Raw genomic sequence first — 27,547 nt, 5'->3', positions numbered from 1 at the left:
CGCTCACCCGCCTCGCCTCCCTCCTCCTCAGCCCCTCCAACCACCGATCAGGTCTCCATCTCCATGGTTCTGTCCTTTAGGGAACAGCACCTCCGTGAACCACACAGCATGGAACCTTTGGAGAGAGGCTTTTTCATTTAGCATAATTCCCACAAGCGGCCTCCCAGCTGTTGGGTTTATCGGTAGTTCCTTATTGCCTGGTGGCATTCCATGGGCCAGATGTGCTCATTTTTTAACCCATTCACTCACTGATGGACATTTAGGTTGTTTCCAATTTTTGACTATTACAAATAAAGCTGCCATGCACACTGACATACACATTTTCATGTCGATAGGAGTAAATGCCTAGAAATGGGGTTACTGGATCACGGTCAGTGTATGTTTAGCTGTTTAAGAAACTGCCAGACTCTTTTCTGGAGTGGCTGTACCTCAGTAACATTTTATGCTTTTATCTGTAAGTATCTTCTTAGATTCAATTTTCATTATTATTGTAAATGGAGGATTTTTCAAAATTCCACTTTGATGTTTATAAATGCAATTAAATTTTATTAAGATACAATTTGCACACCATAAAATCCATCATTTTAAAGTGTACGATTCAGTGGGTGGTAGTATATTCACAATCAGCACCACTACCCACTCCAGAACATTCCCACCACACCAAAAGGAAACCTGTGCCCCTTGGCAGTCACTCCCCAGCCCTCCTTCTGCGCAGCCCCTGACACTAGTAATGTAGTACTGTCTCTATGGCTTTGCCTACTCTAGACGTTTCACATAAATGAATCACATGATATGTGGCTCTATGTCTGGCTTCATTCACTTAGCGTAATATTTTCAAGGTTAATCCACATGTGGCTACAATTCATTTTTGATATTGATATGACATAAGAATATCCTGTGTCTCTGCTAAATTGCTTTCATGGTTCTAATAATTTACCTATAGATGACTTTGGGTTTTCTACAGAGACAATCAGATCATCTGCAAATGATGCCAGGTTTGCATCTTTCTTTCCGACCCTCAGACCTTTCTTTTATCATGTCATATACCCCAGCGAGGGCCTTAGATACAATGTCGAATATATGCCTGGTTGAGGGCAAACTCATCTTGTCTCTGATTTTAAGGAATTTTGTCCATTGCCTTTTTAAGAACTATGTGCTGATTTTTGTAGATAATTTTTACCAGTTTAGGGAAGTTCCTTTCCATCCCATTTATTAAAACATTTTTATCATAGATGTTAAAATTTATTGCCAGTGACAAGATGGCTTTGATCCCTTATTAACATGACAAATGGCGTTAACAGATTTTTTAATATTAAACCACCCTTGCATTTCTAGGATAAACCCTATTTGGTCATGATGTGTACTTCTTCCTTTTTATTCATTGCTGGATTTCTTTGGCTAATATTTTATTCAGGGTTCTTGTACCAAATATCAAAAGTGGGACTAGTCTAACATTTCTTTGAATGTGCTGTGTAAGTGGATGAGGCATTTCTGATCTAAAGCAACTCTCTCGGAATGCCTGTCTCTAGGGTCCCTCTCCACCCCTCCCCACACACACCGCTGTAGCCTGCGGGGTACTCCTGTGGGTGGCAGAGGGGAAGGCACACCAGACCGGAGGCCGCTACAGAGGGTGGGAACTAGAGGACCTGAGCTTTGGAAGGACCCACAGAGCTGTCCCGCCCCAAGCCAGTCAGGAGGCCATCACTCCTGGGCCCCTCACTGAAGAGGGAGGCTTAACATCCCCTCCCTTCTCCTTCTTGAGGGGTGAGCCCTCTAGAGGAAGTGGCTAAGAAGAGGCCAGGGTCAGGGGTCAATGAGCCCATTGTGCTCAGGGCTGACGGATGGCCCAGCTTGTCAGTGGCAGTGGTAGAGCATCTGCAGCCCCAGGGAGACCCCCTTCCCCTTCCAGTCATCGTCTGAGGGAGGGGTCCCTGCTGGCCTTTGATAACTGCCAGGGCCACCTCCCTGCTGCGGGGACGCCAGGCCAGCCTCTGGCGGGGTCCGGTCTGCTGGGGCCCAGAACACCCCCCCTCGTCTGCTCCTCACCTAGCCTATTCCTAGCACTGCAGGTGGCCACAGTGGGCATGCTGACCCAGGGTGCTGGCTATGCCCTTTGCTTCCCCCTGCCCCCATGGGCATCAGATACAGCCTGTCCCACACCAGCCCTGCCCCTCGTCGACAACGGGGTCCTCAGAGGTGATCTGATGAAGCCCAGCTCTCCCCCATTTTGGACGGAGCAACAGGGTTATGACCTGGCCAAGGCTCTCCTCAGGAGCAGGGGTACAGCCGGGTCCCATGACTTACTGTTCATCTATGCCCTGACTGGGGCCAGTGCCAGACGCTGAGGGTCCTCCCTCAAGGGACTCGCAAGCGGGGTGGGGAGGGGGTCAGCATGTAAACAGAAAATTGTAAATGTGGTGAATTCAGCGAATGCAGATACTGTGGGTGTCACAGAAGAGGAACCCGGCCAGGAAGTCAGGGAGGCTTCTGGGGGGAACTGATGCTGGGGCTAATTGTAAAAGGGTGAGGGGAAGGGGGACCAAGCTGGGTGGGGCAGTAAGAAAGGCACTCCAGGCAGAGAGAACGGCATAAGGGAAGGCAGAGAGGAAAACCGGAGTGGTGAGTGTGAGCCAGAGCTCGGCCGGGGGGGCCCAGGCTCCGTGGCTCAGCGGGCCGGGCCTCCAGGGCCTCATATGCCGCGCGTGACATGTTTAGGGTTGGCAGTTTGTCACGTGGGTGGGAAAAAGCTGAGAGCCAGGTTCTAACCCTGCCTCCATCCATCCATCCAGTCTTTAGTTATCCTGCTCACTGAGTAGCCCTGTGAGCTTGGGCGGGTCACGGCCTCCTGGGCAGCCTGCCACGAGCAGGCCCTCCCTGGGCTGCCTGGGCCCAGCCCCCAGGTGGGTCCTGAAAGAGCACAGACACCCTCCACCTGGTGCTCTCTGACCTCTAACGTCACCAGGCTGGGGCAGGGCGGGACGGGCATAGATAGGCTGGTCTCAGTCCCAGGAGACTGAAAAAGGGCACAGGGGACAGAAGCTTGGAAGAGGCCGTTTCAGAGTGAGTAACAGGACGTCTACGCAGCTGCCTCTTCTAACAGCAGCAAACTGAGTCACGCCAGCCCTGCAGTGCCTAAAGGGGTTCCTGTTCCAGGGGGAAAAGCAAGCCCCACCCCCGCTCCGTGTTGGTTGGAGTTTCTGTAATTTGTAGATCATATGCTCCTTACCTCAAGTTGAAATATATAAATACACTCCAAGGTCTTACCTGGCCACTTAGGGATTTCCAGACAAATGGGACTCCTTAGATACAGGATACACTCCACGTCTCCATTTCAAATAACTAAAATTTGGAAGTGTTTAATGTGGAAATTTAGAAATACAATAAAAGATAAAGCACTGAAAATTTTAAAATCACTCAGTCCCCCAACCCAGAAATAACTCAGATTAACGTGTTTGTGTTTTCTCTCAGCGTTTTTCCTGTAATTTTTAAATGAAGTTGAGCTCACAGCTTGTAGTTTTTTTTTGTGTTGCTTTGTGTTGAAGTTCTATACAGGCACACATCATCTCATGTCCTGGATTTTTGCTTAAGATTATACCAGAAACGTTTCCTATGTCACTAAATTCTTCAGAAGCATCATTTTTAGTGGCTGTGTCATATTCTGTCAGAGGAGCATTCCAGCCATTCCTCACTGCTGGCCACTGAGGGGGTGGCCAGCGGTTCACTCTTCTGCATGTTGCAATAACATCTTTGTGCAGAACTATTTATACCTAGTTCGCTTCAACAGAGCAACATATACACATGCAGCCTCCCCTTGTACCAGGTCATCCTGGCAGGGACTGAGCCGGGAGCATGTCCCCCGGCCCTTTGACAAGCGGCTGCCTGCAGTGCCCACAGTGTCCTGTGGCTGCATAGTGGTTCTGTGGCCCGTGAAAGTAGGCTGCAAATGCAGTTATCAACAAGGCCAATGTAGCAACTCTGTTTCCTTTTGCTTTTTGATAAGAACACTTGACCTAAGATGGACCCTCTTAAGCAAACTGGTAAGTTTTCGCAACTGTTCCCTTCCTCCTGGACCGGCCCTCCTCCCTCCTTCCTAATGATCTTCCTTTTACTCTGCTCTGGTCAGGGACATCAAAGCACCTACATCCCACAACTGTGTCGAAAAGAAGACGAAATAGACTCTGAGTGGGCCTGAGAGGTGCTGGAGGGGAGTGGGGGGCTGCCTGCCCCAGAGCCTCGTCTCCTGAGATAACTGTTCTGCTCTGCCTGTCAGAGCCTGGTGGTGTGAGGGAGATGGCTTTGCTGTCATCTGGGCCACACCTTCCCCACAGCAGCCCCGGGTGGGAGGCGGCGCCACCCACAGCTGAGGGAAGGCGGCTGCAGGCCACGGGAAGCCAGTGGAGCTGTTCGCTCCCGCTGCCCCGATTAGGGCAGGCACCTCACAAGAGCTGCGTGTAAGCCCCTGGAGGACAGGCCACAGCACCTCGGGCCAGGCGCACGGCCAGCACTCAGGGTGCCCAGAGCCACTACAATGCCCTCTTGGACCAGGGCCCCCCCAGCCCAGGGCCCTCCTGTGCTGGGCCCTCGCCCAGCTCCACCCTCGCTCTCCGCCCACCCCACCCCCAGCCCCTGCCTGGCCTCTGGTGAGACACACCACCTCAGGACACCCCTCACCTCCCCACTCCCCTCCTCCACCACCTCCACCACAGAGAGGGGAGGCCACTGGACAGGAGCCCCTTGACGTCCCTTCCTGCAACCTGCAGATGACTCTGCTGCCCCTTCCCTCCCTCCAGCTGGGGCCCCCCCGTCCTGCTCAGGACCACGCGAGGCCCAGGCCAGAAGCCCCTAGACCCCTCAGTCCACCTCTCTGCTGCGTCACCACACCTCTTCTCCCCTCAGCCCAGAAAACAGTGAATCCTGCATCCCCTTCGGCCCTGCCCCGCGTCCCACCCCCCACTGCCCACATGCTACCGGCACTGCCTTCCCTCCGGCACTGCCTTCCCTCCGTCCCCTCGTCAGGGCTCCTCAGTCCCCGTCCCCAACACGCCAGCTGTGCTCTGCTGGTGGCTCCATGGCTTGGGACCATGCACCCCCACCCCACCTGCCAACCTCCCCTGTCTCTCTGGGCTATTCCCTGGATGCCCCCATCTCTATAACAGTGTGCCCCCACCTCTATGACAGTGTGCCCCCACCTCTGACAGTGCACCTCCACCTCTATGACAGTACGCCCCCACCTCTATGACAGTGAGCCCCCACCTCTATGACAGTGTGCCCCCACCTCTGACAGTGCACCTCCACCTCTATGACAGTACGCCCCCACCTCTATGACAGTGTGCCCCCACCTCTGACAGTGCACCTCCACCTCTATGACAGTGTGCCCCCACCTCTATGACAGTGCGTCCCCACCTCTATGACAGTGCGCCTCCACTTCTCTGACTCCTCTGCCCTCTCCCAGCTGACCATCCACTACAGCAAGGACCATCCATCACCATCTCCTCCACCCAGGTACCCACTCTCCCCAGGGGGTTCACGCCCGACACAGTTCCTCTGTGCTCCCAGATCCCCATCTCCAGGCCAGAATCCAGACCCCATGAAGTCCACTGTCTCCGCCTGGGGGTCCCTAAGGCCTCCAACTCCACCTGCCCCCCACCGGACTTAGCTTGCCATCTGCCCCACCTGGGCGTCCTCCTGATTCCCCTCCCACGCCACACGCACCACCCACCCACTGGTGTCCCAGCCGAGTTGTCTTCCATTCAAGCCCCTTTACACCTACTCCGTCAGAGCCATCGTCATGCCCTCTGACTGGCCTCCAGGCCCTCAGCAGCCCCTCTTCAGGCCCCCAAATCTGCCCTGACTCCCAGTGCCTGCTGAAGACAGCCCGTGCTCCCCAGGACAGCTCAGGTCTCTCAGGCCCCACACACCAGCTACACCAGGTTACCAATTATTTCTCAAAGCATCACCATGTCACACACACCCATATTTGCTCCTGCCGGCACCCAACCAGCTGTCTGTCCTCAGGACTTGACGCCCAGCCTAACATCTCCTCTCCCTGTGTCCACACACTTGTCAAACCAGGTAGCATCAAGCTCCTTCCATGGTGTCATGTCATGAGGCAAAACGTGTGTCTGCCCCACAGGGCTGGGAGCTCCCTTGAAGGCCCATCAGATCTGTGCCTGGCAGGATAGTGATGGTGGCAGAATCGTGCCACCACTGAGCTCTCGCTGTGGGGCAGCTATGCCCCAGACCCAGTGTTCACTTTCTCTGTAGCTTCACTTACACTTGAGAAACTGGGCTTCAGAGGACTTGGGAAATTTGTCCCAGGATTCCCGCAGCCCCTGCCCCTAACACACAACTGGAGAATTACAGTCATCCCCGGGCAGGCCCTCTGGCCCTCATCCTCACATTTTCTCTCTCCTGCTGCCCACCCCATCCAGCCCTCCAGCTCTGCAGCCCCAGCTGGTCTCTGAACAGATGTGTGCCCTTCTCCCACAGCGGGACCCCTCTCTGGCTCACAGTCTGGTCCCACAGAGGTCCTCGGAGCAGGGCTGGCCCAGTCTCCCTGCTGACCGCCTCCATCACAGAGATAAGGCCTGGGACCTGTGGGGGCAGCAGGCACAGGGAGAGGGGAGCCGAATGAACTGCACTGCACACCAAACAGCTTCTTTCTCTTCGGATGCCCCCTGCAGCTCACACCTGGGGGCCCCAGCTCCTCTCCACACATCCCGTCCCTGGCCCAGGCCTGGGTCAGTCACAGCCCTGGCACCAGGGCAGTTGGGACCCCCCACTCTCAGTTGCGATGTGAAGTGAGGATGGTAATGGTGCCCCTTTCAGGGTTTGTTGGGAGGGTTTAAGTAAGTTAATATAAGGGCTTAGGATAATGCCTGGCACACAGTGAACACTACATCATGTCTGCGGTCATTACTTTACACCATCTCCAGGGCCTGGGGTCCCTCCACCTGCCCACATGCCTTCCACTTGCCCTATGAGCTTGTTCCTCACCCAGATCCCCAGCCCAGATCTCCCTCCTAGACTCCAGCAACCCCGCATCCCCCCACCCCCTAACCCCATCCCGGCACCTCGACCCAGACATCCTCACAGCCCCGTAGGCTCCACATGACCTTCCTCCCCAAGCCTGCCGGTCCTGCTGTGTCCCTCACTCAGAAGATGAGATGACCTCCTGCCTGGTCACCCAGGCCAGAAACCCAGGGGCATCCTTCACGCCTCCTTCCCCAGGTGCCTGCCCCCAACCATCTGGGCCATCAGTCTGGACTGTGCCCAACCCCCCACCTGGCAGCTGCCCTGCCTGACCAGCCTCCATCAGCAGCTCAGTGGTCACATGCTGGGCTCTGGTGTCCAGTGCACGTCTGTCCACCACTCACTGGCTGAGGGGACTCGGGCAAGTCACGCCACCTCTCCGAGCCTCATTTCCCAGATGATAAAATGTAGATAACAATAGTGCCTTCCTTGCTGGCTTGTTTTGAGGATTAGATGAGTAAAATACACAAAGATCTGAAGTCCTTTGTGAGTGCTACTGTTGTTCACATGCTCTCACCCGGAGACTCCACCACTCCTAAACCTGGTCCCTGCCTCTGCCTTGCGCACAGCACACCTGGCACACGCTTCATGAAGGTACCAGTTAGGGAGCGTTCCCCGTGGGCAGGATACCACGTGCAGGCCCTCAGCCACCATCCCCACCCTTCCAAAAGGCTGGTGCCATTACACATGAGAAAACCAAGGTCCAGCTAGAGTTAACCTCCGCCTCAGGGTGCACTGTTGGCATTTGTGTATGGATTCAAAACATTTATTGAGCACCTACTGTATGCCAGGCACTAAGCTGGGTGCTGGGAAAACAGTAATAAACCAGAGTAGCACAGACTGGCCCATAAGATCTTTCTAGAACACAAATCTAACCCTGGAGTCCTCCAGTGACCACCCACTTCCCTCAGGATCCAGTCCATATACCTTAGCAGGGCACCTTAGATCCTCAGGAGCCCCCTCACTACCCTCTGCAGCGCACACCACTCCTCCCCTCTGCCCACCTCTCCCACCTCCCCTCTACTCTGCTCCAGCACATGGCCTGGCAGGGCCTCCCACCCCATCATATGCCATTTACTTTCTCCTCCTCAGCTTTGCCCCCAGTGCCAGCTCCTTTCCTGCCCTATCTCTCAATTTCTTTGCCTGGTAAACTTCTACTCCTCTTTTGATGCTCCACCTACAGTCACCTCCTCCAGGAAGCCTTTCTTCTTCATCCTCCCAGCCTGTGATGAGCTCCCAGGCCCCGTGTCTTGCAGCCACACTGGCTCTTTACTGAACTGTCTCTCATCCTGGGCTGTGGCTCCTTAAGGGAAGGCCTGGGGTCTTATTCAACTCAATAAATCTTCCCTCTCCTCTGTCCCCTCCACGTCCCATCCCGTCATCACCAAGTCTACCCTGTTTGCCTCTTCCTGCCACAGCCCCAGCGTGGCGGCCCCCCGCCAGCCCCACGCGGCCACGCCGGGGGGCTCACTGAGACGTCACTGCTGCTGCAGCTCTGTAAGCATGGGGTGGAGTGAGATGGAGGAACCAGTGAGTGAGTGCAGGTCCTGAGCGCAGCTGCTGTGACTCCACACAAGGGGCCAGGGGTGCTGGGAGTCCCCAGGTCCCCTCTCCCAGTCCCTTGGCCTCTCAAGGGTGGGTGGGCAGCGGTCCTGGGAAGAGATGATCAGAGCTGGAGTCGACTGCGTGGGCCCCACGCCCTGGCTGTGCAGCCGCTCTGTGCCTCAGTTTCCTCACCTGAAATTCCATGCTACCAGCCTGTGCCCGCCTGCCCCGCAGGGCCGTCATGGGCGGACCGGGGAGGGACGGTGGATGGGCTGCCTTCCCTGAGGGCGGTGGCTTCCCGGGACTCCCCACTCGGGCGTCGAGTAAATGTGGTCTCAGGCCTTCTCTGGGGGCCCGGACCCGCCTCCGCGCTTCCCAGGGGTCAGGGCACGGGCCGGGGTCTCCTTTCTGGAGAGGCCTGAGCGGCGAAGCCCGCGGCCGGTCCAGGGCCGCACCTGCCCGCCGGGGTGCTGGGTCGGGCACTTCCCCGCCGGCCTCGGTCTCCCCTCCGGAAGGCCGGGCGGGACTCCCGCCTGGGAGGCCGTCGCGGACCAAGCCACATGGCGGGTGGGAAGGCGTCCCGGCCCATGGCGGGAGGCGTCGGGGCGGGGGCCGCGGCCAGGGCGGGGGCCTCCCCACCCGGGGGCCCGGGGAACATGGCCGCTCGCAAAATGGCCGCCACGGCGCCGAGGCCCTTCCCGTCCCCGGACGCCCCGTGGGAGAGGCCGGGCTCCGCGGCCAGGCCCCGGGCAGCCCCGCGGCCCAGGGGTGCCGGTGGGGCGGGCGGCGGGGAGGAGGGAGCCGGGCGGGCGGGGGCCCGGGAGGGGAACAAAAGGCCCCTTTGTGGAGCGAGGCAGGGAGAAGAGGGCGCGCATTACCCAATGCCCGGGAGCCATGTTGGTAACAAGAGAACCATTCTCTGCCTCCTTGGAAAACAACTCGGAGCGCAGAGGGGCAGGGAGAGACTTAACCCCATGGGCGCGGGGCGGTGAGGGCGCGCTCGCGGGTCCGGGGCCCCGAGCAGGGCGGCTTCCGGTCTCCAGGCCCGCCCGGCGGAGCCGAAGCCCCAACATGGCCGCCTGGCCAGGCCCCGGGCCCTTCGGGGCGCAGGACTGGGCGCATGGCCTCTGCTGCGGGGGCCTGCTCACACGTGCAGCCCCGGCTGCGATCTCCAGGCCTCCCTCACCGCAGCCTCGAGCGGAGCCCCTTGAATCCTTCCATCTCATGGCCTCGGGGCCTAGGCTGCTGCCCACGGCCACCCAGGCGCCTCGGGGGTCCTTTTGCCCCCAGGGGACACATTTCCCCCTGAGGAAGCCCCTGCCGTCTTTGCACAGTCTTGTCTGTTGGAAAGTTTATCGTAAAATTTAATTAAATTTCTTTCATCCCCACCCAGCTGACTCCCCTCCCCCGCCTTCTACCACCGGCCCGAGCGACCAGGCAAATGACCGCAGAAGCGGACCGAACGGCACCGCAAGAAGGGCTCCTCACGGACCCTCCCTCAGTGACCATCCGACCCGGGGCCAGCCTGGCTCCCGCCAGCTGCTCTCCCCGCTGCTGACCTATCAAGGGACCACGTGAGAGGCACTGCATGAATAAGCAGGGGAAAGTGGTCCTTGCTGCCTTGCCTCCCCCCTTCCTTCCTTCTTCCTTCCACAAATAGGGTTCGGCTCTGGCCGCGTGCCCAGCACTGGCCCGGCTCTGTGGCTCCAGCAGTGGGCAAACAGACCACTCCTGCCCTCATGGAGTGGATGTTCTTGTCACGGAGACGGGCCATAGAAAAGTAAATATACAAGCTTATGGCAGGTGGCCCCACGCTCTATGATGACCAAGGGGCAACGCAGCACGTGACAGAGGGGATGTTACATTAGAAACGGTGGTCAGAGAAGGCCCCTGCAAGGCTGTGCCATTTGACAATGATCTGAATGAAGAGAGGAAGAATATCTGGGGGAAGAATGTCCCAGGCATTGGGAACAGCACATGCGAAGGCTTGAAGGGGGACACGTTGGGGGCAGTCTGGGAGCAGCTGGGAAGCCAGAGTGGCTGGAGCACTGGAAGCGGGGAGCGGAGAATGCTGGAGGACCTCGGTGTGGGGCCCCGCAGGAGCTTGGAGCAAGGGGTAGTGTGGTCTGAGGACTCTCTGGCTGCCATGTGGAAGTAAACTAGGGCCAAGGGCCAGAGCTAGAGACCTCCCAGCCCCCAAGCCCTGCGTGCTCCATGCCTTGAGGCTTGCCCACCCAGGTTGCCCACCCTCCCATAATTATGGCCCAGTCATTCTTTGACCCAGAACCCTCCGTGTGCTCAGAATGGAGCCCTTGTTCTTTAGGACAGGCAGCTTCCTAAAGACAGCCAGGTCGCCCCCAGGGACAGTTCATAACGATGGGGCTCTGGGCATCTGAAATGGAACCACCAGAGGGCGGACCCAGTGGAAGAGCAAAGCCCCTTCAAACGGCACAGAAGAGCAGGGGCTTGGTGGTCCGCCTCCCACCCCAGGCAGGTCCCTGTCAGCTCAGAGCCTGGGTTGCCTCAGCTGCAAAGCTACCAACACCCACAGTTGTGCCACATGATGGGAAAGAAGGCAGCTCATTCTTCAGGGGGCAGAAACAGGCTCCAAGAGGTGAGGGACGGCTCGCAGTCACCGGCAGGAAGGGGTAGTGCCCCCATCCTCACTGCCAGGTTCCTGGCATCCTCCTCGTGTTCCTGGTGCACCTGGGGTGCCTCAGCTCAGCTCAGCCAAGTGCCTGGAGCAGCAGCATGGAGGGGGGCAGTCGCCACCGTATCAGGAGAGCTTCGAACAGGCCAGTGGATAGGAGAGGGAGCAGAAAGGAGTCGGGTCCCTACTAGGCTCCAGCCCTGGGATGGACACAGGGTGCGGGGGCAGGCAAGAAAGAGAGAAGGGAGCCCCATGTTCCTCTCCGGCCCCCACTGACTTGCTGTGGGCCCAGGGCAGCCCTTGGCCTCTGCGGCCTCTGTGGCCTCTGCATCCTCATCTATCAGATGGGCCCCCATCCCCCTGGCCCCAACGAGGATGGCGAGGATCAGGCGAGGTGCGGGCTGTGCACGCACTGGGGATGGTTAGTGGCTTGGGGCTCCTTCTGAGTTCCAGGCCTTCGCACCTCTTACAAAATAATCCAACACGATGGATTTGGGCAACAGGCAGTGCTGCAAAAGAGAGAGAGACCAGAGCAGGAGAGATAGAGAGATGGCAGAGAGGGAGATGGCCGTGGCAGAGGTCAGGTCTGGCTTCCTGGAAGGAGCTGTAGTTGTCTGTATTATCGGGGGCGGATGGGATTTGCACAGGCCAATAGGTATGGGAGGGCCCCATACAGAAGGACCAGCACAAATAAAGGCATTCAGAAGGAAATCGGCGTGCAGAGCAGGAAACAAGATGTCAGCCCCCCTGGCTGGTGAGGCAGGGTGAGCAGGCCTGGGTAGGATCCTGGGAGCCCCAGCTCCTAGGCCAGAGTTCCAAGTCTCACTTCCAGCCCTCCCAGCCTCGGGTTTCAGTTCCTGGTTTCCACCTCTGGCCTCTGGTCATGCCCTGCCCTTCCCTGCAGCACTATCCCGGGTATCTTTGTGGGCTGGTCACTGTCCAGAATATGTGGCACAGTTTCCTCTGGGAAGCCCTCCCTGAACCCCAGGCTAGGTCAGACCACTCCTGTCCCTGGGAATAGTACATTCAGTTCCAAGGGGAAGGGACTATTATCACACCCATTTTATAGAGGAAGAAACAGGCTCAGAGAAAGGTCGCAGGGCCCAGGACTGCACAGCTGGTGCTGGAGCTGGAATTCTAACTCAGAGAGAGGCCTGGCTCCCGTGAGCTCCTCCATTCCCTCCCCGCCCCACCCTGTGTGCCGGCCGCCTCTGCCTCCTTCGGTCCCTGCTAGGAGGCTGCTGGTTCTGTGCTATCAGCACCACCTCACTGGGAAGGAAGCTGAAGCCCAGAGAAGGGCTGGGACTCGCCTGCCACCACCACACAGGCAGGAGGTGGCTGAGCAGATTGAAGTAGGAGTGGCTGACCCCACTCCTCCCACAACTGGTCTCAGAAGGTGCAAACAGGACAGGGACGCAGGTGAGCAAAACGGAGAGGCCAGGCCTGAGGCCCAGCGACCAGGCATCAGGCTGGAAATGGTGGTGGGACACGGCAGGAGGCAGGGGAACCAGCCGTGGAGGGTGGATCGGGACAGTGGCAAGGTCAGAGAGGCACGGGGACAGCAAGATGGCAGCCGTCACCGGGGTCCAAGCACCCCCACCTGTCCGGGCTGGGCCCAGGTACCTGCCCTCAGGGATGGTGCTGACCGTGGTGGTCACAGGCCTCTCTTTCCTTGCAGTTAGAGGGCTGGTCCCCAGCGGCAAGCACTGGAGACAGCGTGGTCACGCGGGAAGTCACCCAGTGTGGGCCCAGTGCCCTGGTCCACGTCACACACTTGCCCTGCTCACAGGACGGAAGCCTCGAGGCCCTTCCACGCGGCACTGTCGTCAGCCAGAGGAGTCACATGGGGGACGGCAGCGGAGCCATGGCGCCTGCTGGAAGTCTCCCCGCCTCTGCCCCACCCCTCGGGATCCTGCCACAGCTCTTGGAAAACAACCGAGGAAATCAAGTGGAAACACAAATCCGCCACCCAGCCTCCTGCTTCCTGGGGCCGGACCCCCGCCCCCAGGGCACCCAGGAGGGGGCTCTGCCATGCCCCAGCCCAGCATGGTTTGCCTTGGCAAGGCCCAGTGGGCATGATTCTCCCTCCTGGGCTCCAAGCAGCTGGGCCTGTCACCCCATCTGGTCCCACAAAGCCAGCCCCTCCCCAGGAGGACGTGGGGCACCCAAGCTTGACCCCTCCCTCCCTTCCCCTGCACACACTAGGCTCTGGGACTCAGGGCCAGGGAAATTCCAGGCGTGGCTCTGCCAGAGACTAGCTGGTCACCCTGGGCAAGTCCCTTCCTCTCTATGGGCCTCAGCTTTGTCATAGGTAAAATGGGGGCAAGAAACCTGCCCAGCCCCACCTCACAGGGCTGGTAAAGGAAAGCACGTGTACACTGAAAAGGGCTGGGCCCACATTGCCACTTCGGTCTTTACAGGGAGGAGCTGCCTCCTCACCTGGGGGAGTCAGCTCCATGCAGGGGATGTGAATTACGGGCAGTAGGGGGTCCCTGAGGGTGCTCCCTTCTGAGGGAGCTTGGCCCACCTCCCACCTTGCTAGCCTCGCCACCCTCCACCAGCACTGGCCACCCCACACCTCCCGGCCCCTCTTACAACTCCATGGACAGGCTGCCTCCCCTGCCTGCGGTGTCTCTCCTCCGCAGAACGCCTGGGTCTCCACGACCCAGATCGGCCCTCTCTCCTCCATGAGGCTTCCTGATTCTGGCTAAACGAGCAGCAGCCGCTGCCCCCTCATGCGTCCCACAGAATGGAAGGTGTCGGGTGTGTGCCATCATCCATCTTAGTGTCCCAGTAAGTGTGCAAGCTCCACACGGGCAGGCCTGTCCTGGAGCCCCTGCCCACACTCAGCGGAGCTCAACAGGCGTGATGGCGCAGGCGTGTGTGTGGGTGCCGGAAGAGCTGGCTCGCGTGACCCGCGGCAACCTGGGAAGATGCGGTGCACCTCCGTTCTCCACTCAGGGCCCCCTCCCATCCCCAAGACCCAGACCCCGGGCTCTCCTGGGCCCACCCAGCCTCCGGGAGCAGCTCCGCTCTGCTGACAGATTCAAGGGCAGCTAATCCCCTGCCTGGGAACAGCTGTGAGTTTCTAGGAGGAAGATAAGGTGGAATTTCAGGAGCTGGGCTGGGGAGCTGGCGGTGATGGAAGATGAGGGCACACCAGCCAGTTAGAAGGTGGGCAGAATCCTCTGGACTTCAGACTGAGGGGGCTGGAATACCAGGGTGGGGACAACGGATGTGAGCCATGTTCTGAGGGAAAAACTGTCGGGGCTGATGATTGGGGGATAAAGGGGCGGATGAGTCAAAAATGACTCCAGATCTTCACGCCTGGGTCACTGGAGAACAGTGGAGCATTGATGGCGCAGGGCAGCGTGGTGGGGGCTGGTCTGGGGGCAGAAAGGACCCGGTTAGGGACATGGACTCACAGCGTTTTCGAGCTGGAAGCGACCTCAGAGATCACTCAGGTCAGACATGAGACAACAGAGGCTCCGGGAGGGGCAGCCGCTTGGCCAGGACACTGAGTGGGTCAGTGTCGGGGCCAAGGCCAGGGACTTGGCCACGATCAGCCCCTCACCGAAATCCCGGCATGAGGCCTGTGCTGGGCCGGGCCCTGAGCTTGCTCTGGGGCCCCAGAGGCAAATCCGACCCAGTCCCCATCTTTGCAGTTCACTGTCTGGTGGGAGAGAAAATCATGCCCAGAATTACAACCTGGTGGGAGGGGCACCACAAGGCACAGTTGCCAAGTCTACCCTGGGGGGACATGGCGGGGGAGGGGGGGCACAACTCAGGAGTAGCAATGATGGGACGGCTATCAGAAGTAGGGCCCTCTGTGCCAAGTGCATCTTGTAATCCTTGCAATCATCCTACAGACTACATTATATCATTGTCCCCATTTTACAGATGAGGCTGGGAAAGACTAAGCTCATTATCTATCCAGGGCCTCACAGGTCTGATGACGCCGAAACTTATGCTCTTAATCCCTTCTTCTTGGAAGAGATGTGCTGGGGCTGAGAACTGACAGATAGATGAGTAGTTTTCCAGGTGACAGGGAGGGTGGGTGTGGCAACAGGCAGAAGGACCAACATGCATCAGGGCCCAGATACCCACCTTTCCACTGACTGGGTTTGACGTGATGATGGTCTGTGGCCCAGGGGCCCCGTGTGGCTCTCCCTGCCCCCCACCCGGCCCCCAGGCCCCTCACTTCACAGCATCCCGCCTGCTCCACCTCCTACTGGAGATCAGATGGATTTTCAGGAGAAGGAGCTGGGGCAGGAGGTGGGGGCCTGCTCCCTACCATACCAGGAGGGAGAACTTGCCCATACTCCCAATCCCCCCTCACCCACACTTCCTCATTTCTTCTCAGCCAGGAGTGACCCTGCAAAACAAGTCAGCCAGAAGAGTAAAGTATTAGCCTGGGTCACCCAGCACATGAGCAGCTGAGCCAAGGCTCAAACCCTCAGGGCCAGGGTCTCAGGCCCTGGTAGAGCCCCCTGAGTTTGGACAAACCACAGAGTGGCTCCTCTTGAGCACTTCTCCATCCTTAGGCTCCTATTTGCAGGTCCCACTGGGAGTTGAACACTGGGGACTACAGCTTATAACCACCTAGACTGCAGTGGTGTCTCAGCTCATATCAGCTTGGGAGAGCCAATTGTTAAACCTTCTGGAATGTTCCAAGCCTGCTGATGTCACCTGGGAAGCTTGAAATCAGCCCTGATGGCAGTTTTTGCATTGTGCAAACTGTTGGTCCATCCCTCTATGGCTGCACTCTCCCCCAGTAGAGCTGGTAGTTAAGCATTTACCAGCACATCACTGTCCAGGGGTCCCATCTCCTGGCTCCCATGGAGACTTCTAGGTTCTCTTAAACTCCCTGCCCAGTCTTGGGCTCTTTGAGAAGTTGCACTTGTTCAAAATCCTCAAGCAGCATCTCCTGTTTGCCACAGATTAAAGCCCAAACTCCTCCCCACAGCCTCCCAGGCCTGCATCAGCCAATCTTTCCAGCTGTATCTTGAACTGTTAACTTTTATGCCCCTGCTCCAGCCACACAAAAAAGATGATACTGTTAAGTAGACCTTTGATTTCTAGCAACTACACCTTTGCTCACGTTGCCCCTTTTCCTAGAATGCCCTTCTTCTATCTCTATCTCTTGAAATCCTCCCCCTCTAAAAGGTTTATTCATAATTGATGCTCATCCATGTTCTTTGACTGAATGGAACGAGGTTGAATCGGGGCCCTGCAGCCAGGCTGGGTCTGGGACCCTGAGAAGCCCTGAGTCCATTCATTCCCTTGCCTCAGGACAGAAACATACCAAAACCTTCCTGCTTGTAGTTTGCCAAAGAATAGAGTGCTAATGGAGGCCACAGTGGCCTCTGTCCTCAGAGGTGGCAGAAACAGGAACCAAGTCACACCACTCGGGTTACCTGGAAATGAATCCCTCATTCCTGGTTCAGATTTGGGAACTCCTCTTCATCCTTCAAAACCCAATCAACCCAGATGGCACCTCTGCCAAGAGGTCTTGCCTAGATAATAGTCCTTCACTGCTTCCTTGTCCCTATGCCTTGTACATGTTTTGATGGTCGCACTCATGGCTCTGGGTAGTGTGTCTGTGTGTCCATCACCCTCATAGAACACAGCCGATTGAGGCAGGGCAGGCATTTACTTAAGGCTGAGTCCTCAGCCTGGTGCTCCACAGGCTCAGGAACTTCTTGTTGACTTCACTTTAATTGACTCCATCAGCGTCTTGGGCAAGTCAGCCCTTCTCCCTGGGCCTCAGGATCCCCCTCTGTATAAACTAGACTTGAACTAGGTAATCTCCAAGGACTTTCTACCCCTCACATTCAAGGATTCAGGGAGTATGCACCTGTCTGTCTCCCCATCACTCCTTAACCTCCCAGCCTTCCGGGGGACAGGCACCCCTCTGGGCTGCTTCCACCCCTCCCTGCCACACACACACACACAGACGGCACCACTGAGGCCTCAGATCCTTGAACTCGCTTTTTCTGGGTACTCTTTTCTCTGTGGGTTCCTCTGACAGAGGCCCGGTCCTGGCAGCACCGTGAGCGCCCATCAGTAGGCCGTAAAGCAGAGAGCCACTGAGGCTTGCAGGGCCTTTGGTGAGTCTCAGAGTCCCTGCTCACACAGCCCTGAGGGGTCCATCACCGCTCACAGTGAGGGCTCCCCCACAGCCCCTGGGGAAACAGCCACATCCCTATCCCGGCCTATTAACTCCAGCCTTCAGGGGAGGAGTATGCAAGGGGTGGACTGCCCTCCTCCCCATCCCCTGCGGAGGATGTGCCTGGCCGTGTGGCTACTGTCCTCCCTCAATCCCCTGCCCTCTCCTGGTCTCCCAAGCGCACACCCACAGGCACACCACACACAGACGGTCATGAGACCCATGCAGTCACCTTGCGCCCACATTCAAAGCACAGGGAGGTGTCAGTTTGCCATCGAGTGTGCTGACCACTGGAGGACCATGTGGGACTGTGAGAGGGGCTCTAAATCCCTTGTTGGTCCTGAAATCCAAGTACCAAAGGCCACCCCTGACCATGGGGCAGCGTCCAAGAAGCAAGTCTGGCCTCCCATCCTGGCCCTGCCTCTGAGGCTCTCAAGCCCCTCCTAGCTCTCCTGGGGCTTGCAACAAAACCTCAGTGTCTCACCCTCTCTCACATATGCCCAGGGCAGAGGCATACGCATGACAGAGGGCCCAGGATGAAACAGGCAGAGCAAGGCCGCAGGACATCGAAAGGAAAGGGTGACTGAGGAAAGGGTGACTGGCGTCTGCCAGTCCATCCCAGAAGGCCCCAGGGAGTGGGTGGCTCTCAGATAAATCAGATAAATGGTTCAGAGCCAAGATTCTGATCCCTCCCCCTTCCCCTGAGCTAAATCCTCGTGTTTAGCAAAATCCTTACCTCTCTGTGTCTCAGTTTCCCCATCTGTAGAACAGTGGAAGGTAATAGCACCTGTCTTTTAAAGTTGTTTCAACTGAACGAGTTAACAGATGTCATCCACAGTGTCTGGCATGCAGTTAGTGCTCAATAAACATTGGCCGCTGCTGTTATACAGAGGAGGGACTTCCTTTCCTGAGCGCGCAGGGCTGTGCGCCCACCCTGTGCTGGGTGCTGGGAAGACACCCACGGCCCCTGCCCTCAGTGAGCTCATGAGAATGTGGGGAGGGTGCGGACAGGGAGAAAGCAGCTCGCAGCCCTCCAGGTGCAGGTGTGCATATGGGAGTGGTGCACTTGGTGTCTCTGGATGTATGGCGGGGAGACAGACAAGAACCACTGAGTGCCCTGGTCCTGATGGAGGGGGATCCGGAGCTAGGAGAGGCCCCCAAGAGAGGGGAGGTATGACCTCAGAACGGAGAAGAGTGAGACAAGAGGGATCCAGGCAGAACAAACATCCTGAGCAAAGGTGTGGAAGGTGAACTGCGGCCAGGGAGGGCCTGGGGCAGAGCCCACCGGCTGCAGGGCCATCGCCACCAGCAAGGGAAGCACTCTCAGCCCCTTTCCCCCTCGTTATGCACAAGGGCGCCTCCCCACGCAGGACAGCACACCTGCACTTCATGCCCCTGCGCCTTTGTCCATGCAGTTCTTTCAGTAGGTGTCACCTCCTCATGGATGTCACCTGCTGAGAAGTTCATGAACAGCGTGCTTTACTGTAATCATCAGCGCACCTGTGGGGGGATCTCAGCAGAGTTTAGTTAAATGAATGAACAGGCGAAGGAAGGAAGGGACTGCCACATCCCCCCAGACGCTGTTGATTCACCTGATGTCTGCCACCATGGTGCACCCCGTGACCACACAGGAACTCTGACACACACCCAGCCAGGCCATCACCACCCCAGCGAGCCTCATGCAAAGCTGCTCTCTCCCTGCATGCCTCCTCCCCATCCATCTCCCACGCACTCTCTCCCTGCATGCCCCCTCCCCATCCATCTCCCACCCACGCACACTTTCCCTCTTGCCTGGGGCAGCTGGTGGGAGGGTGGGGGCTGGGGCAGGGCAGGGCCAGAGGGGCCTCAGAGGCGACTTGGGCAGGGGCTGGGGGAGGCTGGGAAAGTCCAGGCTGTCTCTCCTGGGGGGCAGTGGGGGGCGTGGTGGGGCGCTCATAAGGATGAGGGAGGGAGGAGGGTCGCAGGCCCAGTACAGCTGCGGTCCCCTCCCCAGCAGCCTGCCTGGGTGCAGAAAGGCCTCTTTGTTCTCTGCCTTTAAAGGGTAAGAGAAACACTTATGCATGGCAAATTAGCCCAAAAATGTATTTCTCTAAAACACCCAATTGTCTCACCAGGCCTGCAGCTGCAGGGAAGTTCCAGGGAGCCGGAGGAGGGGTGGCTTTGGGGTGACCCTGGGGGACAGGGAGAGGCGGTGAGGAAAGAGGGGCCATCTCGCCTTCCCGCCTCTTCTCTCAGGATCTCACAGTTGCAGAAGGACACAGCTGGGGAGTGCCCTGGGGTCAGGAGACGAACTCCTTGGTGGTACAGAGAGGGAAACTGAGGCCGGGGAGGTGGCATGACTACAGCAGAGTGAGTGCTGGCTTGCAGAGGGCTGACCCCCAGTCTCTCAGACTCTCTCACCTGTACCCGCTGCCTTGGCTATGCTGGAAGGGAAGGGGCGCTGGGTTCCCAAGGTCAACCAAGCCGGCTGCTGTGGGCACCACATAGAAGGCTCTGCTCACAAGCTGCCCACTCACAGCTTCAGTGCCCAGGAGGATGAACAGGGCGCCAAGCAAACCCCGCCTCCTCCCAAACTAGGGTGTGAGGACCAGCATGAGTAGGCACAAAGGGAGGCACAGCAGAGGCACACAGAGTCTTCTGCTGAAGTCATCTCCCAGAAGCAGGCAGGAGAGGCCCTGTAGCCCCGGAACTGAACCAAGTGCACGTAACAGAGAAGATTCGGGATTCTGTGCAGTGCTTCCATCCAGGCACAGGCTCCAGGAGCCTGCTGTCTGTGGGCCCTGGGAGCATCTCTGGGCCCCCAAAGGTGGATCAGAGATAGCCCTGTTCCCAGGGAGCCCCTAACCCCCGGAGGTGACTGTCGATCAACAGTTATCATAAAGAGTCCCACGGAGAGGTGTAGTCCCAACTGAGGGACGCAAACACGGAAGACAGCACATTCAGAGGGGTTTCCTGAGGGCGGCCCCAGGCGGGGCCCGGAAAGGTGAGTCTGAGAGTGGGATGAGAGGACCCGCCAGGTAGAAGGGACAGGACAAGGACACAACCAAGGCTCCTGAGACCACCTCTGTGATGTCAGAATTCAGTCATTGATTGAAGAGAGTTTATTGAGCCCCTTCAGAGTTCCAGCCCCAGTAAGAGACACAAGGGGAAGAGAAACTATGGCTTGCCACCTTGACCAAGTGAGTTCATGACATTGAAAAAACAATGAGCTGGCGTGAGAAGGGCGAGAAGGAAGGTGCAGAGTGAGGGCCCCGACTCCCTGCATTCGGGTATTGGCCCCACCAGCTCCCCAGGCTCAGTTAGTGCATCTGTGCAATGGGAGGTAATGTCCACCCAGGAAGGCCGTCCTGAGAAGACACAGAAAGAGCCAGACCCCCTGGCTGAGCCCCGGCAGGATCTCAGCAAATGTTAGTTCTGGTCCAGACAAGTGTGGAAATAGCAGATGGGAGAGGGGAATGGGAGTGACAGAAGGGGAGATTGTGTATATGAGACACATTGTGTGTGAGTGTAGGTATTGTGGTCATGTGTGTGCATGTGTATGAGTAAGTTTGTATTAGTGTGTGCATGAGTGTGCACAAGCAATTGTGTAAATACATGGGTGTTGTGTGTGCATGCATATGGGGGAGAATGTGCACATCTATGAGTACATGCTGTGGTTGTCTGCAAGTGTACATGTGTAGGGGTGTATAGTGTGAATGAGTGTGTGCATGCATGTGGGTGTGTTGTATTTGTGTGCAAGTACATGCATAAGTGTGTGAATGCTTGTGCACATGAGTGTGTGTGAGTACACAAATGAGTGGGTGTGTGAGCAAGTGTGTGTATGTGCACGTGTGTCTGCAGTGAAGGGATCACATATGGAATGTTTCTTAGGAAAGGAGATTGAGCTAAACTTTGAAATGTGAAATGTGTGAAGAGGCCAGGCAGCCTGGAGAGCTTCCTCCCAGGAGGCGACAGGGACCGAAAGGAGACCAGGCCCCTTCACTCGATGGGGCCTCCCAGAGGCCAGGAGACACCAAGGAGGGAGACAGCCCCTGTGAGGAGGCTTCCTCTTCCCCGGACTCCCTGGGTTCAAGGTGGTCCCGGCAGCTGGGTCGGGCTCGGGGGTGGAGCAAGGCTTACCAGGTGAGTACCTCTTCCCCTTTATCCAGGGGTCTTCACGGCCTCTTCTCTCCAGGAGAAACCCAGATTCCTCACAGGGCCACCCACACCCTCTGCGGTCTGATCTCCCCGCTTCTCTCCGCTGCCATTCTCCTCCACACCCTGCTCTTCAGCTCCATCAAGCCACCTGCTGGCCCATCACCTTCCCTCCACCCTCCGCCCTTTGCTGTCTCCGCCTGGCCTGCCAGGGGGAGCCTGAGTTAGCCGCCAAGTGCTGGTCCCCCATTTGCCCCTTCCCCTGCCTTCCTGCACCACCATAGCGTTGTCTTGTGCTCCCACATACATCTGTAACAGTCCTCATGATGTAATTCACAGAACTGTGGTCACTAGATCCCAAACCATGGGAAGTCAAAGGATTCTCCTGTAAAAGGTAGCAGGAATTGAAAGCTGGGTCTGGAACAAATATCTGCCCATTCAGGGCAGCATCGCTAACAATAGTAATAGGTGGAAATGACCCAAGTGTCCATCAACAGATGAACGGACAAACAGAATGTGGTACATACATACAGTGAAATATTATTCAGGTGTAAAAGATAATGAAATTCTGACACAGGTTACAACATGGGTGGACCTTGAAGACATTGTGCTAAGTGAAAGAAAACAGAAACAAAAGCAAAAATAGTATATTATTCCACTCATATGAAGTACCTACAGTACTTAAATTCATAGACACAGAGAGTAGAAGTGGTTATCAGGGGCTGGGAGAGGGAGAATGGGAATTATTGTTTAACTGGGGATTGAGTGTCAGTTTGGGGAGATGAAAAAGATCTGGAGATGGATGGTGGTGATGGCTGCACAACAGTGTATTTCATGACACTGAACTGTATGGCTAAAAATGATTGAGATGGTAAATTTTACGCTATGTATATTTTACCCCTGGGGGTAAAAAGGTACTAGGCACTGATGGTTTTTCAAGAAGTTCTTTTTAGATTTTAAGAAACAGTTTCTTACTGTGTAATTGTTTTGAATAATAGAAAAAGATGAACAGACATCTCTGACTTCACTCAGGCAGACGTCTTGACTCCTCCTCAGGCCCCCTGGCCTGCACATGGTGTGCATGGGACAGATGCAGTGTAGCGTGTTGGTGAACAAACATCTCCTGTGACAAGGTCCCTGCAGCCCCTCCTGCCCTCTGGACTACCCAGTCTGGTGCGTCCTTCCCCTTAACACCCCTGCTCCAGTCCAGGATTCTTCCAAGAGGGATGGGACACCACGAGGGAAACACAACATGACCCAGTGAGGTGGAGAAAGAGAATATTCGGATTTTTTTCCATTTTTATTTTTATTGTCATTCATTTGAAACTTCTACTTTGTTTGTGTTTAACGTAGTAGCACATGTATATAACTTATAAATAAATAAACAAACATATGCCTCAAGGTCTGACTCAGGAAATAAATAGGTTCTGAGACATTCTTTCTTATATTCTTCACTATCCAAAACTCAGGGACCCAACAGATTTCACTAATGGTCTCAGTAATCAAACCTGGTCCTCAGTAATGCAAACTCAGTAGGCAAACAAATTCTGATAGTAAGGGATGTTTGTACCTGTCTTGGGACTTTGTGCCCCAAGTGTTTACTAAGAAGCATGCACAATCAAAAAAGTTAGTTGCTTAGACCACTGGAGTAGTGAAGTCTTACGGCCCCATTTAACAGATGGGAGAAGTGTGACTATCATTTTCACACCACTTCCTACACACAGATGCCATCCCCTCTTCTATAGATGATGGAACTGATGTTCAGAGAGGTTCATGAGCTTCATCAAGGTCACAGGGCTACAAGACTCAACCTGCCTAGGTCTAACGCCAAACCTGTGCTGTTTTTACTAGAGTTCCTCTCACCAAAACACAAGAAAGAGCCTGGCAAAGGCAACCTCATGGCCAAGTTCCCTCTTTATCAGCAAGTTCTGGGCTGTCCCACACACCCTACCTAGCCAATTCCTCCTTCCCTAACACCTTAGTTCAAGGTCTCCTTTCCCCAGCTGGGCACTCCTAGAACCTAGCCTTCCCCTGCTGCTTATTATCCCCCGAGGTGGCAGAGGACTCCCTGAGCATGGTCCTCTGTGCCCTAGACCCTCAGCTGGGTGGCATACAGCAGGGCTCAGCAAATGTTCTGAGTGAGGGGCCAGGAGGCACACACACAGAGGAGCCTGCATTCGTGGCTGCACAGGCATGAGTGACACTTGGGTCCCTTCTGGTGCTGACACTACAATGACCCTGACCCCGAGATAAGTGAATGGGCAGCTGACCCTCAGATCAGAAAGAAATCCCTGAGGTTTGGGGGTGCGGTGGGGGCTGAGATAGAGAAGGAGAAGGAGAACACAGAGAAGACAAGGGGTAGAGACTTTGAAGGGGCTTCCTCCCTCCCATTAGGCCCCTGGATGGTGATAGCAGAAGAGAACCAAGGAAACAGTGGCAATAGGGGTGGGGAGGCTGTGGGAAACCTTTAGGTCCTATCAGACCTTTTAAAAAGGCCACAGAAGACCTGGGCTGCTGTGGGCTCCACTCACGTGACCAGGGAATGCCACTTTCCTCCCTGACAATGGCTGGACCTCAACTGGTCCCCCCACTCTGCACCCATTGTTGCTAGTTTTAGCTGGTGCTTAACTGTGCTTGGGTGATCTGGGAGAAAGGTGTGTGGTTGACAGGGGTCAAACCATGACCCCAAACTGAATCTTACTTCCCCATCATCTCTTGAGAAGGTCCTTGATGAGGTCATGGACTGTTCCAGAAAAGGCTGCTTCTGAAATGTCTCCTGCTACCAGGCAGTGGGTCACAGAGTACCAGCTGATGGGTTGTGCAGGGCTCAGCTGCCAGTTATGTGGGATGGCCAGGACCCTCAGAGGACACCAAGGTGGAGACTGAAGAAGGGGCACCAGCAGCTTGAGGATGGAGGGTTGAAGAGGGTAGAAAAAGGTGCATTCTACACCCAGCCTGACCCTGCCCACAGCCACGCACATGCCCCCAGCACATGTACAGTCACTGCACACCCCCAGACATAAGTATATACATGGCACGCGCACACACACACAAGCACAAGTATGTCCTACAGACACCTACTGGTACGCATGAACACACGCCTACACACACATTCACACATCACCAAACAAGGTGTGTCTGCACATGTGCACAGGAGGAAGGGTCACGTGCCCCTGAGAGCACCCTTCTGCTACAATCCACCCTCAGGAATCTGCTGGAAATCCTGAGGCCAGGGGCCTGGTTCTGTGCCCCTGGAGAGTCAGGGTTTCCCCTGCCCAGGCCATCCTGACCCTCTGGAGACCCCTGTCCTCCACATCTGACCCCCAGCTCCTCTGCACACAGACCATGTCCCAGTCTCCTCCCATGGGCTGCCAGCAGAGATGACGCCCTCCCGCCTCAGCCCCCTCTCTGCTGTGCCCTCCCGGCACATACTGGCGCTGCCAGGTCTGGAGACAATTTCGAGAGATTGGAGACTGCCATGGAAAGCCTTGGTGAGCTGAGCTATTAGGGAGCAAGGTGCGAAAATTGCATATTTAGGAGTCCAGCTCCAAGCCAGGTCACCTAATAGTCAAAGACACAGCCTCAGTCTAGGTCCTGCCCCACATCACAGCTGAGCCCTGACCCCAGACCAGCCACACATGGAGACTTGACTCTAGTTAGAGACTGTCTCTCGATTTGGGTGATAGCCTGAGCCTTGACCCCAGCCTGGGCCTAAAGCCTGACCCTGACCCTGACCCTGACCCTAACCCCAGCCTGCAGCCTGACCCTAAACCCAAAATGAATGCTTATAAGACTTGACCTTAGCCATAGGCTAGAGCCTGATCCTGACCCCCCAAAATAAACACTATGGTCACAGCCTGAGCCCTGGCCCCAGACTGAGCCATTACCCCAACTCCAGAATAAGCTATCCCTGACACTGCCTCTAAACAGTACTCTTCCAAACCCTAGGCAACCCTGATCCTGACCCCAGAATGAACTCTTACCTGGCCCAGCTTGAGCCCCAATCTTGACTCCAGACTGAGCCCTTGGCCTCTCCCAGAATGAACTTTTACCCCAGCTATAGCCTGAGCCCTGACACTGACTACAGCCTGATCGCTAATCCTAAGCCAGTCCACTCTGAAAACTCGGTCTCTATTTCCATAAGGAATGGTCCTCGTCCTTTTCCCAACGACGGAAAATCCTAGCCAAGGGCCGGGAGGATCTGGAGAACCTTCCACAGAATCCCTGCAACAGCCTTTGCTAAATGGCAGGAGGGCAGGGACAATCATTCCCGTTTGTAGGTAAGGAAACCAATTCTCAGGGAGGCTTAACTTATTCCATGTGGTTCCAATGAATAGAACTGGAACAGAAAGAAAGATGCTATAGAAGACAGATTTCAGAAAGAAATTCCCAAAAGCCTGGCTGGGCAAGGACAGAATGAACTGCATGTGGAGGGCGGGGCTCCGCGTCCCTGGAAGCGTGGCGGCAGAGGCAGAGGACTCGTCGGCTTGTGCTCCAGAGAGGCCTACCGGAGGTGGCGGGGGAAGGACTGCGGCCCCTCTGAGAACCCCGACATACAAAGGGGAACTCATGCCTCCTTCAGGTGCCCTGAGCTCTCCCCGTCAACGCAGCAGCCAGACCTGGAAGGGCCCCAGAGGCCCGGCCGGGCCAGACGGAACCGGAGCCCCGCCCTCCCGTGCTCCTCCACCTCTCCCCTGCCCCACCCATTTCCTGGACCAGGCCTAGATGGAGAAGAGGCCTGCCTTGCTGAGCTGGCCTTGGGCACTCTCGCTCCGGAGCAGTGCTGGGCTCTCCGTCCATTGTGAGTCCCCTCTCTGTCCCAGGCTCAAGACAGATGTGGGACTGGGGAAGACACACCACCGTTTCCAAAATGCCAGAATAGCCTTTCTTCCCCAGCATCCCCATTTTGCAGACGTTGGACACCAAGACCCAAATAGGCGAAGCGGCCTGCCTTGAGTGTCACAGCCAAGCAGGGGAACGTCAGGATGTGGACCCCAGACCCTGGCACCTGCCCCACTCTGGCACAGCCCCACAGCTGCCCGAGAAGGGCTGGAGGATGGTGGGGGGACCTGGTGCCAGGCAGCAGAGGCCAGGGTGGGGGGCTGGATAGCCCCTCGCGCCGCCGCCCCCGGGCACCCCAGCCTGGCTCCATCCACCGGCCGCCCAGCTGCCGGCACATCCGCCCAGGCCCAGACATCAATCCACACCAGGGCCCTCGCTCCCTCTTTCTTTTCTGCCCTCCTCTTCCCTCCCCAACTCACGTCTTTTTTTTCCTCCTCTCTCTCTTCCAACATGTCATTACAGTAGAAACAAAAAGCGCGGGGACAATGCGGGCATTGACGGCGGCCCCCACCCGGCCCCCTCCCCCCGCGGTGCGTGCCAGCACTCTTTCCACCCGCCCAGGGCTGGAACCGCTGCCAAAGAAGCCCTGCTAATAAACAAGAGGAACCAGATAAACCAGGAACACAATAGAGGGATTTGTTGCACTTAGAATGGTGGGAACAATGTCAACGTCGCGCGCAGCTGCTTCTAAGCCCCCATCCCACCAAGTCCTGCCAAGCAGCCCCCTCACCCCCAGCCCCTCTGATTTATGAAAGGTCAGAGGGCATCATGGCTAAAGGGCCCCTTCCTCACATCCCTCGTTAACCCTTCGGACACAATGGTCCCTTCTCTGGGAGGTGGCGGTGGGGGCGGGTGTCATGCGCAGCACTTCCTGGAGCATCCTGGGGCAGGCTGGTAGTGTCAGCAGAGGAGGAGTGGGCTCCACGATGCCTTCAGGCCAGGGGCTTTGTCTGGAGTGCCGGCCTCATTGCAGGAGGACTTCTTAATGACCCTCAAGGGTGTGGCCAGAGCCCACAACGGGCTCTATGAGAGGCGACCTGGGCTGCTGCCTGGGCTGTGCGTCCAGGGCCAGATTGCTGATGCCCTAGTGGGCGCTCCGAGTCCCCTTGCTGGCTGCTGGGGTGTAAGGATGAGCAAGCCATAGTCCCTAGTTTGGGGGAGCCCAGGGAAGTGGG

At 56.7% G+C, this 27,547-nt stretch overlaps 1 protein-coding gene and 1 long non-coding RNA gene across 3 annotated transcripts in view; one reads left to right on the top strand and one right to left on the bottom strand.

Annotated features, from left to right (window-relative positions):
• Positions 1-27,547, bottom strand: part of PICK1 (protein interacting with PRKCA 1) — a 75,579-nt gene that overhangs the window by 25,477 nt on the left and 22,555 nt on the right. The gene's annotated exons all lie outside the window — the stretch shown is intronic.
• Positions 19,546-26,987, top strand: LOC140843642 (uncharacterized). Its single transcript, XR_012121602.1, has 2 exons — positions 19,546-20,575; positions 22,529-26,987. It is a non-coding gene; the product is annotated as an uncharacterized lncRNA (long non-coding RNA).

This window comes from Manis javanica, chromosome 10 (genome assembly GCF_040802235.1).
Source record: "Manis javanica isolate MJ-LG chromosome 10, MJ_LKY, whole genome shotgun sequence".
Taxonomy (NCBI): Eukaryota; Metazoa; Chordata; class Mammalia; order Pholidota; family Manidae; genus Manis; species Manis javanica.
The sequence above is the reverse complement of the archived record's forward strand: the minus strand, read 5'-3'. Positions and strand labels throughout refer to the sequence as shown.